General features: G+C 45.0%; 1 long non-coding RNA gene across 1 annotated transcript in view; it reads left to right on the forward strand.

Moving 5' to 3' along the window:
- The window catches only part of LOC128347469 (uncharacterized), a 40,666-nt gene that overhangs the window by 11,396 nt on the left and 16,033 nt on the right, over positions 1-13,237 (forward strand). The window contains exon 2 of the long non-coding RNA XR_008317571.1: positions 7,012-7,116. This is a non-coding gene — a long non-coding RNA (uncharacterized LOC128347469). The remainder of the gene's footprint in view (positions 1-7,011; positions 7,117-13,237) is intronic.

Genomic DNA, 13,237 nt, shown 5'->3' on the forward strand with positions numbered 1-13,237 from the left:
CATCCTGCCTCTGAGGCTGGAGGTGGCCTATAGTCCTCCAACTAGTAGCTGTTGATAGACCTCTACTCTATGAAGTTATCCAAACCTCTCTTAAAGCCATCTAGGCTGTTGTCTGTCACTGCATCTTGTGGCAGAGAATAACACAAGTTGATTATACGTTGTGTGAAAAAGTACCTCTGTTTGCTGGTCCAGAATTTCCTGGCAATCAATTTCATGGGATGACCCCTGGTTCTTGTGTGATGTGAGAGGGAGAAGAATTTCTCTCTATCCACTTTCTCCACACCATGCATGATTTTATAGACCTCTATCAGGTCTCCCTGCGGTCACCTTTTTTCTAAACTAAATAGCCCCAGGTGTTGTAGCCTTGCCTCAGAAGAAAGGTGTCCTAGGCCCCTGATCATCTTGGTTGCCCTCTTCTGCACCTTTTCGAGTTCTACAATGTCCTTTTTTAGATGTGGTGACCAGAATTGTACGCAGTACTCCAGGTGTGGCCACACCATAGTTTTGTATAAGGGCATTATAATATTAGCAGTTTTATTTTCAATCCCCTTCCTAATGATCCCTAGCATGCAATTGGATGTGATAGATCTTCCTATTCTGGATAGGGTTGCACTCCCCCTAAAGGATCAGCTGCATAGCTTGGGAGTGTTTTTGGATCCAGGCCTCACTCTGGTTTTTCAAGTAGAGGCTATGGTCAGGAGCACCTTCTATCAATTCTGGCTGATACAACAGCTACGTCTGTTCCTCAAAGATAATGATCTCAGAACAGTGATGCACTCTCTGGTAACCTCTAGGCTTGACTACTGCAATGCTTTCTATGTGGAGCTGCCTTTGTATATAGTTCAGAAACTTCAGTTGGTCCAAAGTGCAGTGGCTAGATTGGTCTCCAGGGTTTCTCATACCATATTATGCCTGTTTTAAAACAATTGCATTGGCTACCACAGGGGTGGAACCATCAATGCACGAATGGGTTCAAAGAACCCAGGACACCATGCTCAGGAGCCGCACCTCACAGCAAAACCATGTCCCTCGCATCTGAAGTCAGATGTAGGGGGTGCGGCTGTGGGGGGGGGGCGCGCTGGTGTCAGGTTGAACCGGGGCCGCCCCTGGCCTCCCTATGTCACTGGGCTGCCAATAGGTTTCCAGGTAAAATACAAAGTGCTGGTAATTACCTTTAAAGCCCTACATGGCTTAGGACTGGGTTGCCTGGGCACCTTCTTCTGTATGATCCCCACCGCACATTAAGGTCATTGAGGGAGGTCCGCCTCCGGATAATTTGGGAATGGGCCTTCTCTGTAGTTGCTCCTGGGCTATGGAATTCGCTCCCTTTAGACGTTCATGGTTTAACACCTTTACCAGCCTTTAAATGAGCCCTTAAGACACATGTTTAGCCAGGCTTTTGGTAATCTCTGAATATTTTAAATTGTTTTAACGTTTGTGTGTGTGTGTGTGTTTTGTTTGTTTTTGTGAACTGCCTAGAGCCTTTGGATTCAGGTGGTATATAAAATAAATTTTTAAAAAAATGGGACTAATAATACAGGGTAGTTGTTGGGCTAACCCTACAAGGTAGTTGTTGGGATTACTGAAAACCAAACTAGTTGTGATGTCAGGCCTGTGCCTCTCAGCTGTGTTACTGGCAATTCCCTATAATGTAGAGTGAGAACTATTTAAAATGCAGCACGGCTGGGTATGTTGGTGGGTGAAGGGGAGGACCATCCTCAGCCTTTCCCCCACCTGTGCTTTTGCACAGGTAGGGGAAATGAAGGGGGAGGAAGCGTGGACATGGGAAAGGGTTCAGCTCTCCCTTCTTCTCCCCATGGGGCACTTTAAATCTTTCCCTTACAAGGAATTGTCAGTATCACAGTCTAATTGTGCTGCTTTCAGGGACTAGCTACACCCAGAAATAATATTGTGTTCCTCCCTTCCTCCAAAGAGCTCAAGGGCATATGTGATTCTTTCCCTTGCTTTTAAAAATCCTCATAACAGCCCTGTGAGTTGGTCAGGCTGAAAGCTGGTGACTGGCCCAAGGTCATCCACTGAGCTTCACCATAGTTAAGGGGTGGTTGGGTCTTAGGGCCTCGCTCTGATCCTAGCCCAGCCTTCTAGCTCCACTCACTGAGTGAAGGCTTTGAACCCTTGTGCAGAGATTTTCTTAAGAATTTCTTACTTATTTTATTTGGTAGGTTTTACTTACTGAATTGGTTGGCCAGTGTATGCACATGGCCTAGCCTGAGAATACTTGATGTTGTAGTATTGCTGGAGCTAAGCAGATGCAAACCTGATCAGTTCTTGAATGGGAAGCCATAGTGAACCCAAGCTAAGAGGGATGTGTGTGTGTGTAGTGTGTATGTGTGTGTGTGTGTAGTGTGTGTGTGTTCCAGACCTTGCCCATGTTGGAAGTTAAAGGGGGGAAGAAGAAAGAAGGAACAGCTTGGGTGGGGCACTGACTGTGCTGTCTTTGCCTCTATCCCACCTTTCCTCAGGTGTGTAGGATCTCCTTGGGCTGTGGCTGCTGCGGTGGCTGGGGGCTCTGCTGCTATATAGGGCAGGCTGGCCCAAGGGCCTGGGGGAAGAAGAAAGAAGGAACAGCCGTGGGGCGAGCTGCCTGGGGCCCAGAAAATCTTTCTCCTTCTGCCCTGAAGATCCTTCTTCCTGCAATCAAGAAGCCAGCAAGAGATTGCACAAGTCTGGTTCTGGTTTTTATTAAGCCAAGAAGCTGTGGTGGGTTAGTCTGAGGAGATGTGTCTGGGAGAGCGAAGAAGTGGGGATGGAGTGGGGGCAGCAATATCACAGGTAGCGGGCAGAGGGAGGTATGGCGGTGGGAGTTGGGCAGGCCGTTACAGGGGGAAACGGTCCAGGCAATTGAGGTCTGTTCCTTTTTCTGGCCCTTCTCCCAACCCTCTGACCCCAGGGAGCTCTGAGAACACTCCCTCGAGGATTAGGGTGCTGCTGCTGAATGCCAGGTCAGTTAACGCAAAAACATCTCTCATCCACGATTTGATTGTGGATGAGTGTGCTGACCTGGTATGTGTGACGGAGACCTGGTTGGATGCGCTGGGCGGGGTTGGTCTCTCTCAGCAATGTCCTCCAGGTTTCCAGATCGTGCAGCAGCCCTGCCTCAAGGGTCAGGGAGGAGGCGTTGCAGTCATCTTTCGAGAGACCCTCCCCGTTTCCAGGTGACCGGTCAGGCAATCTCAGAATTTTGAGTGTTTGTCCTTGAGGGTGGGCCTCCGAGATAGGCTGGGGATTCTGCTGGTGTACTGACCACCCCGCTGCACTTCAGTCTCCGTACCTGAGCTGGCGGGGGTGGTCTCGGAGGTGGCCTTGGGTTCCCCCAGGCTTATTGTTTTGGGGGATTTCAATGTCCACGCTGAGGCCCCCCTAGTGGGTGTGGCTCAGGATTTCATGGCCTCCATGGCAACCATGGGCCTGTCTCAATTGGTATTGGGCCCTACCTACGTGGTGGGACACACTCTGGATCTGGTTTTTGCCGACCGGGAAATAAATGATCTGGAGGTGGGGGAATTTGAGACCACTCCCTTGTCATGGACAGATCATCACCTGGTGGGGTTTAGTTTGACTGCCCCGTCTGCCCTCTGCAGGGGTGGTGGGCCGATTAGGATGGTCCGCCCCCAGAGGCTTATGGATCCGCTTGGATTCCAGATGGCCCTCGGGGAGTTTCCAGTGTTCAGAGCTGGTGACCCTGTCGAGGCCCTGGTTGATCTCTGGAATGGAGAGATGGCCCGGGCTGTTGACACGGTTGCTCCTAAACGCCCTCTCTGGCTTGGTGGAGCCCGATCTGCTCCTTGGTTTTCCTCGGAGCTTAGGGTGATGAAGCAACTCGGGCGACGGCTGGAACGACGCTGGAGGAAGAATCGTCACGAATCCGACCGAACACGGGCTAGAGCCCATTTTAGGGACTACGCTGTGGCAGTGGGGGCGGCGAAGAAATGCTCTTTCTCCGCCTCCATTGCGTCTGCTCAGTGCAGACAAACAGAGCTGTTTCGTGTGGTAAAAACCTTGCTCCACACATTCCCCCAGACAATGGGGGAGGAGTCATCTACAGCTCTTTGTGATCACTTTGCCTGTCACTTTGCAGATAAAGTTGCTCGCATCCGTACTGACCTGGACTCCAGAGTTTTGGCAGTTCCGGCACACGTGCCTCTGGTACCATCTGGTCCCATTGTGTTGGATTCTTTTCAGTTGGTGCGGCCTGAGGATGTGGACAAGATCCTGGGCAGTGTGCGGGTGACTTCGTGCGCTCTTGACCCTTGCCCTTCATGGCTAATAAAAGCTGCCAGGGAGGGGACAGGCAGATGGCTGGAGGTGATCATTAATGCTTCATTAAGGGAGGGCAGGATTCCTTCGTGCCTCAAGGAGGCAGTGGTAAGACCACTATTTAAAAAGCCCTCCCTTGATCCCTCCAACCTGGATAACTATAGACCTGTGTCTAACTTTCCCTTTTTGGGCAAGGTGATGGAGCGTGTGGTGGTGTCCCAGCTGCAGAGGGTCTTGGATGATATGGATTATCTGGACCCTTTTCAATCTGGCTTCTGCCCCGGATATGGGACTGAGACTGCCTTGGTCACTCTAGTGGATGACCTATACCGGGAACTAGACAGGGGGAGTGCGTCCCTGTTGGTTCTGCTGGACCTCTCAGCGGCGTTCGATACCATCGACCATGGTATCCTTCTGGGCCGCCTCTCGAGTATGGGAATCGGAGGCACTGCATTGCAGTGGTTCCGGTCCTTTCTTGGGAGGAGGGTCCAGAAGGTGGTGCTGGAGGACTACTGCTCGGCCCCGTGGCCATTGGCCTGTGGGGTCCCGCAGGGATCGGTCTTGTCCCCCATGCTGTTTAACATCTACATGAAGCCGCTGGGAGAGGTCATCTGGGGACTTGGACTGAGTTGTCAGCAATATGCGGATGACACTCAGCTCTATCTCTCCTTGTCATCTGATCCTAGGGAGGCGGTGGATGTCCTGAATCGGAGGCTGGAGGCCGTGATGGGTTGGATGTGGGCTAATAAACTGAAATTGAATCCGGATAAGATGGAGGTACTGTTGGTCAGTAGGAGAGCCAATCGGGATGAGGAGATTTTACCGGTTCTGGATGGGGTTGCACTCCCCTTGAAGGAGCAAGTATGCAACTTGGGGGTACTACTGGACCCGGCTCTGCTTTTGGAAGCTCAGGTGGAGGCGGTGGCCAGGGGTGCCTTTGCACGGCTTCGGCTAGTGCGCCAGCTGCACCCCTTTCTCGAGAAGGCAGATCTGGCCACGGTTACCCATGCCTTAGTCACGTCGCGGCTGGATTACTGTAACGCGCTCTATGAGGGCTGCCCTTGAAGAATATCCGGAAACTGCAGCTAGTGCAAAACGCGGCAGCGAGGGTTTTATCCGGAGCTGCCCATTGGGAGCACATCACCCCCATTCTAAAAGAGTTGATCTGGCTGCCGGTTTGTTTCTGGGTCCAATTCAAGGTGCTGGTTTTGACCTTTAAAGCCCTTAACGGTTTGGGCCCGGGGTATTTGAGGGACTGCCTGCTCCCAAGGGTTTCTGCCCACTTGACGAGGACATCTGAGGGGGCCCTCCTCTGGGTGCCGACAATGAGAGAGGCCCGGTTGTCGTGCACTTGGGACAGGGCCTTCTCTGTTGCTGCTCCTAGACTCTGGAATGCTCTCCCAGTGGCCATTCGTTCCTCAGACTCCATCACGGCTTTTAGAAAGCTTGTTAAAACTTGGCTTTTTACCCAGGCTTTTACATAATCGTTTTTACTGCTGCTTCTCTGTGTTTTTACTTGTATTGTTTTTATGCCTGTTTTTTATATGTTTTTATATTTTTTAGCTTGATGTTTTTATCGCCTTTTTATTGTGTGTTTTTAACTTTTGTAAACTGCCATGGGGTTGTCTTTTAACGAAAGGTGGTATAGAAATGAAACAATAAATAAATAAAGGACTTTGCACTGTCTCTTGTCTCAGACAGTGGTGGACAGACTAGTAAGTCAGAGGGCTAGAGGGTCAAGACATTGGTCATCCCTTCTCTAGGGCTCTGACACTATCCCTTTGGATATGTAGATTGCTAATCTCAGGGATTAACTTCCTTCCTCTCTCTCTTCCCTACCTGCTATTCTACCTTGCAACATGGCAAGCCTCTCTCCCTGCACCATGTGTGCAGAGAAGATGCAGAATCCATCTGCATCCAGCTAGATAGATAGATTAGAGATCCTAACTCCTCACTTTCCTATCTAGAATGGAGTTCCTTAATAAATGCCTTATATATTGATTTGAAACTATGAATTGGCTCCAAGTTACTTTACTCTCAGCATACACGCATGCCTAACTAAATCCACTGTGTTGTGCCTCTGTGCACTCTGCTATAATGAGAAAGGGATTCTCTCACCACAGAGAATTTCCAACAGCCCAGACCACAAAAAAAATCCCCAACCCCAGAAAAACCCATTACTTTCTCAGAAAAACTGGGCAAACTCTCCCATTGGAAACGATGCGTCATGAGACCTCATTGAGCTACAGTTGAAGACAACAAAGTCGCTTAAGAAGATAACAGTCACAGACTCCCCTTGGAGGTCAGCTTGCAAACTGCAAGCCCTTTACTGTAATAATAGAAAGCTGCTTTGGCCTCACTCACTCACTGACGTGAAATTCCCAATAGATAGAGACATGCTGTTTTTGCAGGCAGGTTGCAGACCTTGCCCAGACTCGTCCAGAAAATCCAAAACCCTAGAAAAATTCATTAATGTCACAGAAATTGTCTATACACTGTCCCATTGGAAGGCATGGGGAATGAGACCTCATAGAGCTGGAAAACGCCTTGAGTCACAGAGAGATGAGATGTTCATGGGCTTGCGTGTGTGTGTGTGTGTGTTCATGTAATCAATACTGTGTTGTAACTTGAATTGTATTCCACCTAGAGATGTATGTGTTAAGCAGTATATAAATATGAGAAATAAATAAAATTATAATTATAAAATAAATATACCTGAACTTTATCTTACAGAGCAGGCCCTGACAAACTTTATTTGGATCTAAGAGCCAGCCCAAAAATTTAGAAACCAGACAATGAACATTTGACCAAATTACTGGACTTCGTGATTGGGAGAAGGTAAATGGGCTTTTCTACATACTTAATACAACTATAGGGCTGACTGGGACAAATACATATTTTATTAAATAACTCTGCTTCTGAATATCCTAGTGAAGGTGCTGTGGCTAAATTCCTAGGCTCCCTGGGGTTGTAAGTAGGCATAAACTAGTTCAACTCCATTAGAGTTCTGCGTGAGAGGAAGTGTGTCTTGATAAGTTGCCTCTCAATTCCAATATGGGTTATTACTATAAGGACATGTCTATCCTACATATTAAAACATGTTTCCCTCATTCCCTCTTTCCCTCATTCCCGCTTTCTAGGGAATCCTGGAAATTGTAGTTCATGGAGGAGGGTCCCTCCAATCTCTAGCAGAGAATTCTCAGCAACTTACCAAAGTACAATTTCCAGGATTCCTGGAGAGAAAGCCATGACAGTTATATATACAATGTGCAAAAAGATAAGGGGCAGGGTTCCAACAAAGTTTGTTATGAGTAACTGGAATTAATGTGACTTAGGTTAGTCACGACTAACTTATCCCATATATTTCAATAGTGCATAGTCATAACTAAATTAGCATAGAGTATTGTCACTGTAGATATGGACCTTCCATCTCTGTCTGATGGAAGGAGTATACTGAAAGATGGAAGGAGTATACTGAAAATCTGTACAGCAGGGACGTCAACATCCAAGATATTCTAGAAGATATTCCTTACTTGCAAGAACCTCTAGTACGGGAAGATGAAGTTAGATCAGCACTCCGGTCATTACCAAGTCGGAAGGCTACAGGAATTGATGGAACAGCTACATAAATACGGCAAGCAACAGAAGAAGAATCAGTCAAGGCTCTAGCCAAACTATTCCAGCAAATTTGGAGAACAACCCAGTGACCAATAGATTGGAAGAGGTCAGTCTACATACCCATACCAAAGAAGGAGTCTTAACAGATTGCACAAACCATCGCACAATATCCTTAATTTCCCATGCTAGCAAAATAATGCTCAGGATCATCTAACGCCGTATGTGATCAGGCTCAAACTATCATACTTTGGACACATTATGTGTTGACCCAGCTCCCTTGAGAAGTCTATAATGCTGGGGAAAGCTGAAAGAAAGAGAAGAAGAGGACGACCAGCAGCAAGGTGGATGGACTCGATGACGAGAGCAATGAATGCACCACTGAGAGACCTTAAACGCCAAGTTGAAGACATATCATCCTGGAGAAAATCTATCTATGTGGTCGCTAAGAGTTGACACTGACTTGATGGCACTTAATCAATCAATCAATCAATCAATCAGATATGGACTTTGGGAAGGATTGAGACTAACAGACGTTTTGATCCTGTACAGTCTCAGCTATATTGGATGTACTTCTAATCTCTATTGTCAACACCACATTAGGTCCTCCTTGACCACTTTGGTTCCGTATCTATTTGCACAGCAGATGGGGGAGCAATATAAGTGGAATAGGTATAGCAGCAGCAGAGCCAAAGTCCAAACAAAATTCATGATCTTGGTGGGGTTTTCCCACTGGAAAAGGTACTATGGTATTCTATACATGGTGCAATTTGTTTTCAAGGGTACATTCTTTTTTTCAAAGTTTGGCAACCCAAATACTTGCTGCTACCAACATATTATATACAAATATGGTAGGTACATTATTTCCTAACATAGCCAGAATAATATATGGCTTCAAAGGGATACTTAATTAGCAATAGTACATTAATAGTATCTTAATACAAAATTTTAAAAATTGTTCTAAAATAATAATAATTTTTTTTGGTAAACAGAAGGGCAAGTCTATCAACTAATGTCAAAAGATACAAAATGGTACCCCCAATAGACATCTAAAACTCCTGTGAACATCCTGGTCACCCTTGCTGGAGTGTAATACAGTTTTTAAATTGTTACTACTTATAAATGTTCCTTTTAATTAAATGTATATGCCACTTGATAGAGAGTGTAGCCTGAAAGGCAGGATATCAAATATATTAAATAAGCTTTAAAATTTTCTTTTGAGGCAGTGTCTAAAATATATTTATATAGATCTCTGGATAAAGTTGTCCATTGTTTTATTGTAAGTATAATATATTCTTTTCTCCATTTTTCTTTGGCAACTGAGTCAGAAGAATCTAGGTACATCACAATTTTAAAAACAGCCTGCTTATCCAGTTACATTACAAAGAAAACCAGCTTGTTTATCTTATACAAGCTGGCACAATTATTTCTTAGGCAGAACCAAGTAAAAATATTAATTGGATCACTGTCCATTTTTTCAGTAATTCAGCTTTGTCATTATCTGGTGAAGTTTAACATAAGAACATAAGAACAGGCCCAAAGCCCATCTAGTCAAGCATCCTTTTTTGCACGGTGGCCCACTCATTGCTGCTGGAAGCCACAGGCAGGAGATGAGGGCGTGCCCTCTCGCCTGCTGTTACTCCCCTGCAACTGGTACTCAGAGGCATCCTGCCTTGGAGGCTGGAGGTGGCCCACAGCCCTCCGACTAGTAGCCGTTGATAGACCTCTCCTCCATGAAGTTATCCAAACCCTTCTTAAAGCCATCCAGGTTGTTGGCTGTCACCACATCTTGTGGCAGAGAATTCCACAAGTGGATTATGTGTTGTGTGAAAAAGTACTTCCGTTTGTTGGTCCTAGATTTCCCGGCAATCAATTTCATGGGATGACTTCTGGTTCTAGTGTTATGTGTTGTCTTTTTTCTTAACTAAAAAGCCCCTGGTGTTGTATTCTTGCCTCATAAGGAAGGTGCTCTAGGCCCCTGATCATCTTGGTTGTCCTCTTCTGCACCTTTTCCAGTTCTACAATGTCCTTCCTAAGATACGGTGACCAGAATTGCATGCAGTACTCCAAGTGTGGCCGCACCACAGTTTTGTATAAGGGCATTATAATATTAGCAGTTTTATTTTCAATCCCCTTTCTAATCATCCCTAGCATGGAATTGGCCTTTTTCACAACTGCCACACATTGAGTCGACACTTTAAATGAGCTGTCCACCACGACCCCAAGATCCCTCTCCTGGTCAATCACTGACAGCTCAGATCCCATCAGCGTATATTGAAGTTGGGAGGTTTCGTCCCAATGTACATCCCTTTACACTTGCCAACAATGAACCACATTTGCCATTTTGTCGCCCACTCACCCAGTTTGGAGAGATCCTTTTGGAACTCCTCACAATCTGTTTTGGATTTCACTACCCAAAAGAGTTTGGTATCATCTGCAAATTTGGCCACCTCACTGCTTACCCCTACTTCTAGATCATTTATGAATAAATTAAAAAGCTCTGGTCCGAGTACAAATCCCTGGGGGACCCCACTTCTCATTTCCCTCCTGTTCCAGCCAATCCCTAAGTTTCCTGTATAGGTGTCTCGCATAAAGTTTGCTAATGGTATTTAGCAAACTGATGGGTCTGTAATTGGCAGGGTCATCCTTCATGCCCGTTTTAAATAAAGGGACAGTGATCACTACCCCCCAGTCCTTGGGAATTTGGCCATTTGTGTCAATATAGGTGAAGAGTGATGCCAGGATAGGGGCCCACCAGTCCAGATTATTTTTAACAGCCTCGGGTGGAATAAGGTCCTCACCTGGAACCTTCCCCAGTCTTAATTGGGCAACTAGACTGTGGATCTCTGAAGCTGACACCAGAGCTCATGCTGGAGTATCTTCAATGGCATAGGGGGAGTTTCTGCAAACAGCAGCAGGGTCTTTGTATAGGTCGTGAAATTATCTCTCCCAGATCCCTGTGTGAATATGACAATCCAAGTGATTTGGACCATAGCTGGGAGAGTGCTTTGTAAGATGCCAGAACATGGCAGAATCTTTGGATCTAACGGCCTGAATGAGTCACATCCAGGCATCAACCAGGCTGATTCTGGAGGTGGCCAGATAGGTGAACTTGGTGGGATGGTCATTTTCAAGTGAGCTGTTCAAAATGAAGAGGTTAAGTATGGTGGTCATTAGACTCAGGCAGAGACCCACATAATTTGATCTTTGGTCCTTTTGAAAGGCGAATAAGAGGGAGTCCGTCTGCCTGGGCTGGGTGGATAAGCCCTCTGTTGGGTGTATAAAGTATGGTCATAAGGGATAAGTTATATATTTTAGCAAGGAGGTCGACAATTTCACATTTGAGTTCTTTAAAGACTCTTGGGTGGATGCCGTCTGGCCCTGGCAATTTGCTAGTTTAAATGTTTCCAGATAGTTTAGACCATCAACTCTTGTCACTTCTATCTGACTCAGTTCTTTAGCCTCCATCCCCAAAAAGCCTGATTCAGGAACAGGTATATGCTCAGTATCCTGTGCAGTGAAGACAAACATAAAGAACTCATTTAGCTTCTCTGCAACCTCCATATCCTCCTTAATAATCCCTTTCACTCCCTCATTATCTAACAGTCCAACTGCCTCCCTGGCAGGTTTCCTGCTTCTGATGTATTTAAAGAAGTTTTTGTTATTCCCCTCGATGTTTAGCTAAATGTTCCTCAAACTCTCTTTTCACCTCCCTTATTGTCACCTTGCATTTCTTTTGTCAGAGTTTGTGTTCCTTTCTGTTCTCTTCATTTGGGCAGGCCTTCCAATTTTGGAAGGAATTCTTCTTCTCCTTTATGGCTTCCTTGACTTTACCTGTTAGCCATGCTGACATCCTCCTGGACTTAGTGATAACTTTCTTCCTTTTTTTCCATAAGGAAAGTAGGCTAAATAGCAATCATTTTGTCACATATAGTTTATCATTTCCCACAAAATTAAGTGACTGCATTTCCCCCTGTATTTACATATTTAATTTCTTCTGTTGTCCTTTATTTAACCATCACCCAAGTAGTGTTAGCAGATCCACACCCGCCCCCGCCAACAAAAGGATATCTAATATGCATAACAGTATATCTATACTTATATGCAAATTAGTTCCACCCTATGTTTACAAACATCCTTTCTTTAAAATTAAAGAAAATTGCTGATTATCTGGCTTTATGGATAAAGGAGGGAAAGCCCACAAATCCTTTTCAGCTGAAAGGATAAATGTCCTATGAGGGAAGGAAATGGAACTACCTTCTGTAAATCCCTTCTGTCAAGGGATATGAAGCCAAACTTAGCAACTTAACCTAACATCCACTTTAAAGCAGATAAAGCTACTGAAGTAATTTTCCATGCAAATTTAGTAAGCCTCCAATAACTGTGACCCAAACTAAATTAGGGAATGGAGGGAGGAAGCTAGTAACAATCCTGCTACCTACCATATAATCTCCTTTTTAAAAATATAAGAGATTGTTTTTAGGTTTCAGTGCAACTTCTTAATATAATATGCATAACCAGTTAAAGTGAGGGCACAGTGGATAGGGTGGTAGTGGTTGGGGGTTGGGATAAAAATGTGTTCCTGTTCGAGTCACAATATACAGAGAATAAATTGTAACTGAACACAAGTCTAAACAAAATGCATATATTTCCATAAATGCTGACCATATGCTTGGCAAGGTCTCCTTCCATTGAGCTCTTCTGTATGTAACTTTTTTTGAATAGAGCCAGAGTACGTGTGTCTCAAGTCCAGCATTGTGTTGAAGGCTGGAATTTGTCTTTCCAATGTTGCAATATTCTCACAGGAATTTTGTGAAGATGCACATTAAGTAAACCTTTTACTTGGAACATTAAGACTGCAATGCTGTGTGCACTGCACAGCATTGGGAGTAAATCCCATTGAACATGGTGAGATATTCTGCTGAGTAAATCTGCATTGTATCTGGTTGCACAAGTGCTAGATAAATGAAGTGGGATTTAATTTTTAAAAATGGCATTTGGCATCTGTATTTGTTATGAGTGTTTTCTTCATCTTCTTATATTTATATTAAATCATCATATCTATACATGAAACGAATGGACACAATCTAGCCCAAGGGTTAAAAAGATTTCTAGGTCCCATTGATTTCTGAGGAAGAGGGTTAGTATACTGAACATGCTGAAATTAAAAGAGCTGTGGCTGTCTTGTGCCCAATAACAGTGGCCTCAAATTTCTGATACGGCTTCCACACCCTTCTAAACATTACCTAATTCTGCATAGCTTGCTTGTATTTCCAGAATTATAATGAATATTTATGTGGGCAATAAGAAATGGTATTTGTCAACTTTTAGTACTGTATCTGAA

This window comes from Hemicordylus capensis, chromosome 1 (assembly GCF_027244095.1).
Source record: "Hemicordylus capensis ecotype Gifberg chromosome 1, rHemCap1.1.pri, whole genome shotgun sequence".
Taxonomy (NCBI): domain Eukaryota; kingdom Metazoa; phylum Chordata; class Lepidosauria; order Squamata; family Cordylidae; genus Hemicordylus; species Hemicordylus capensis.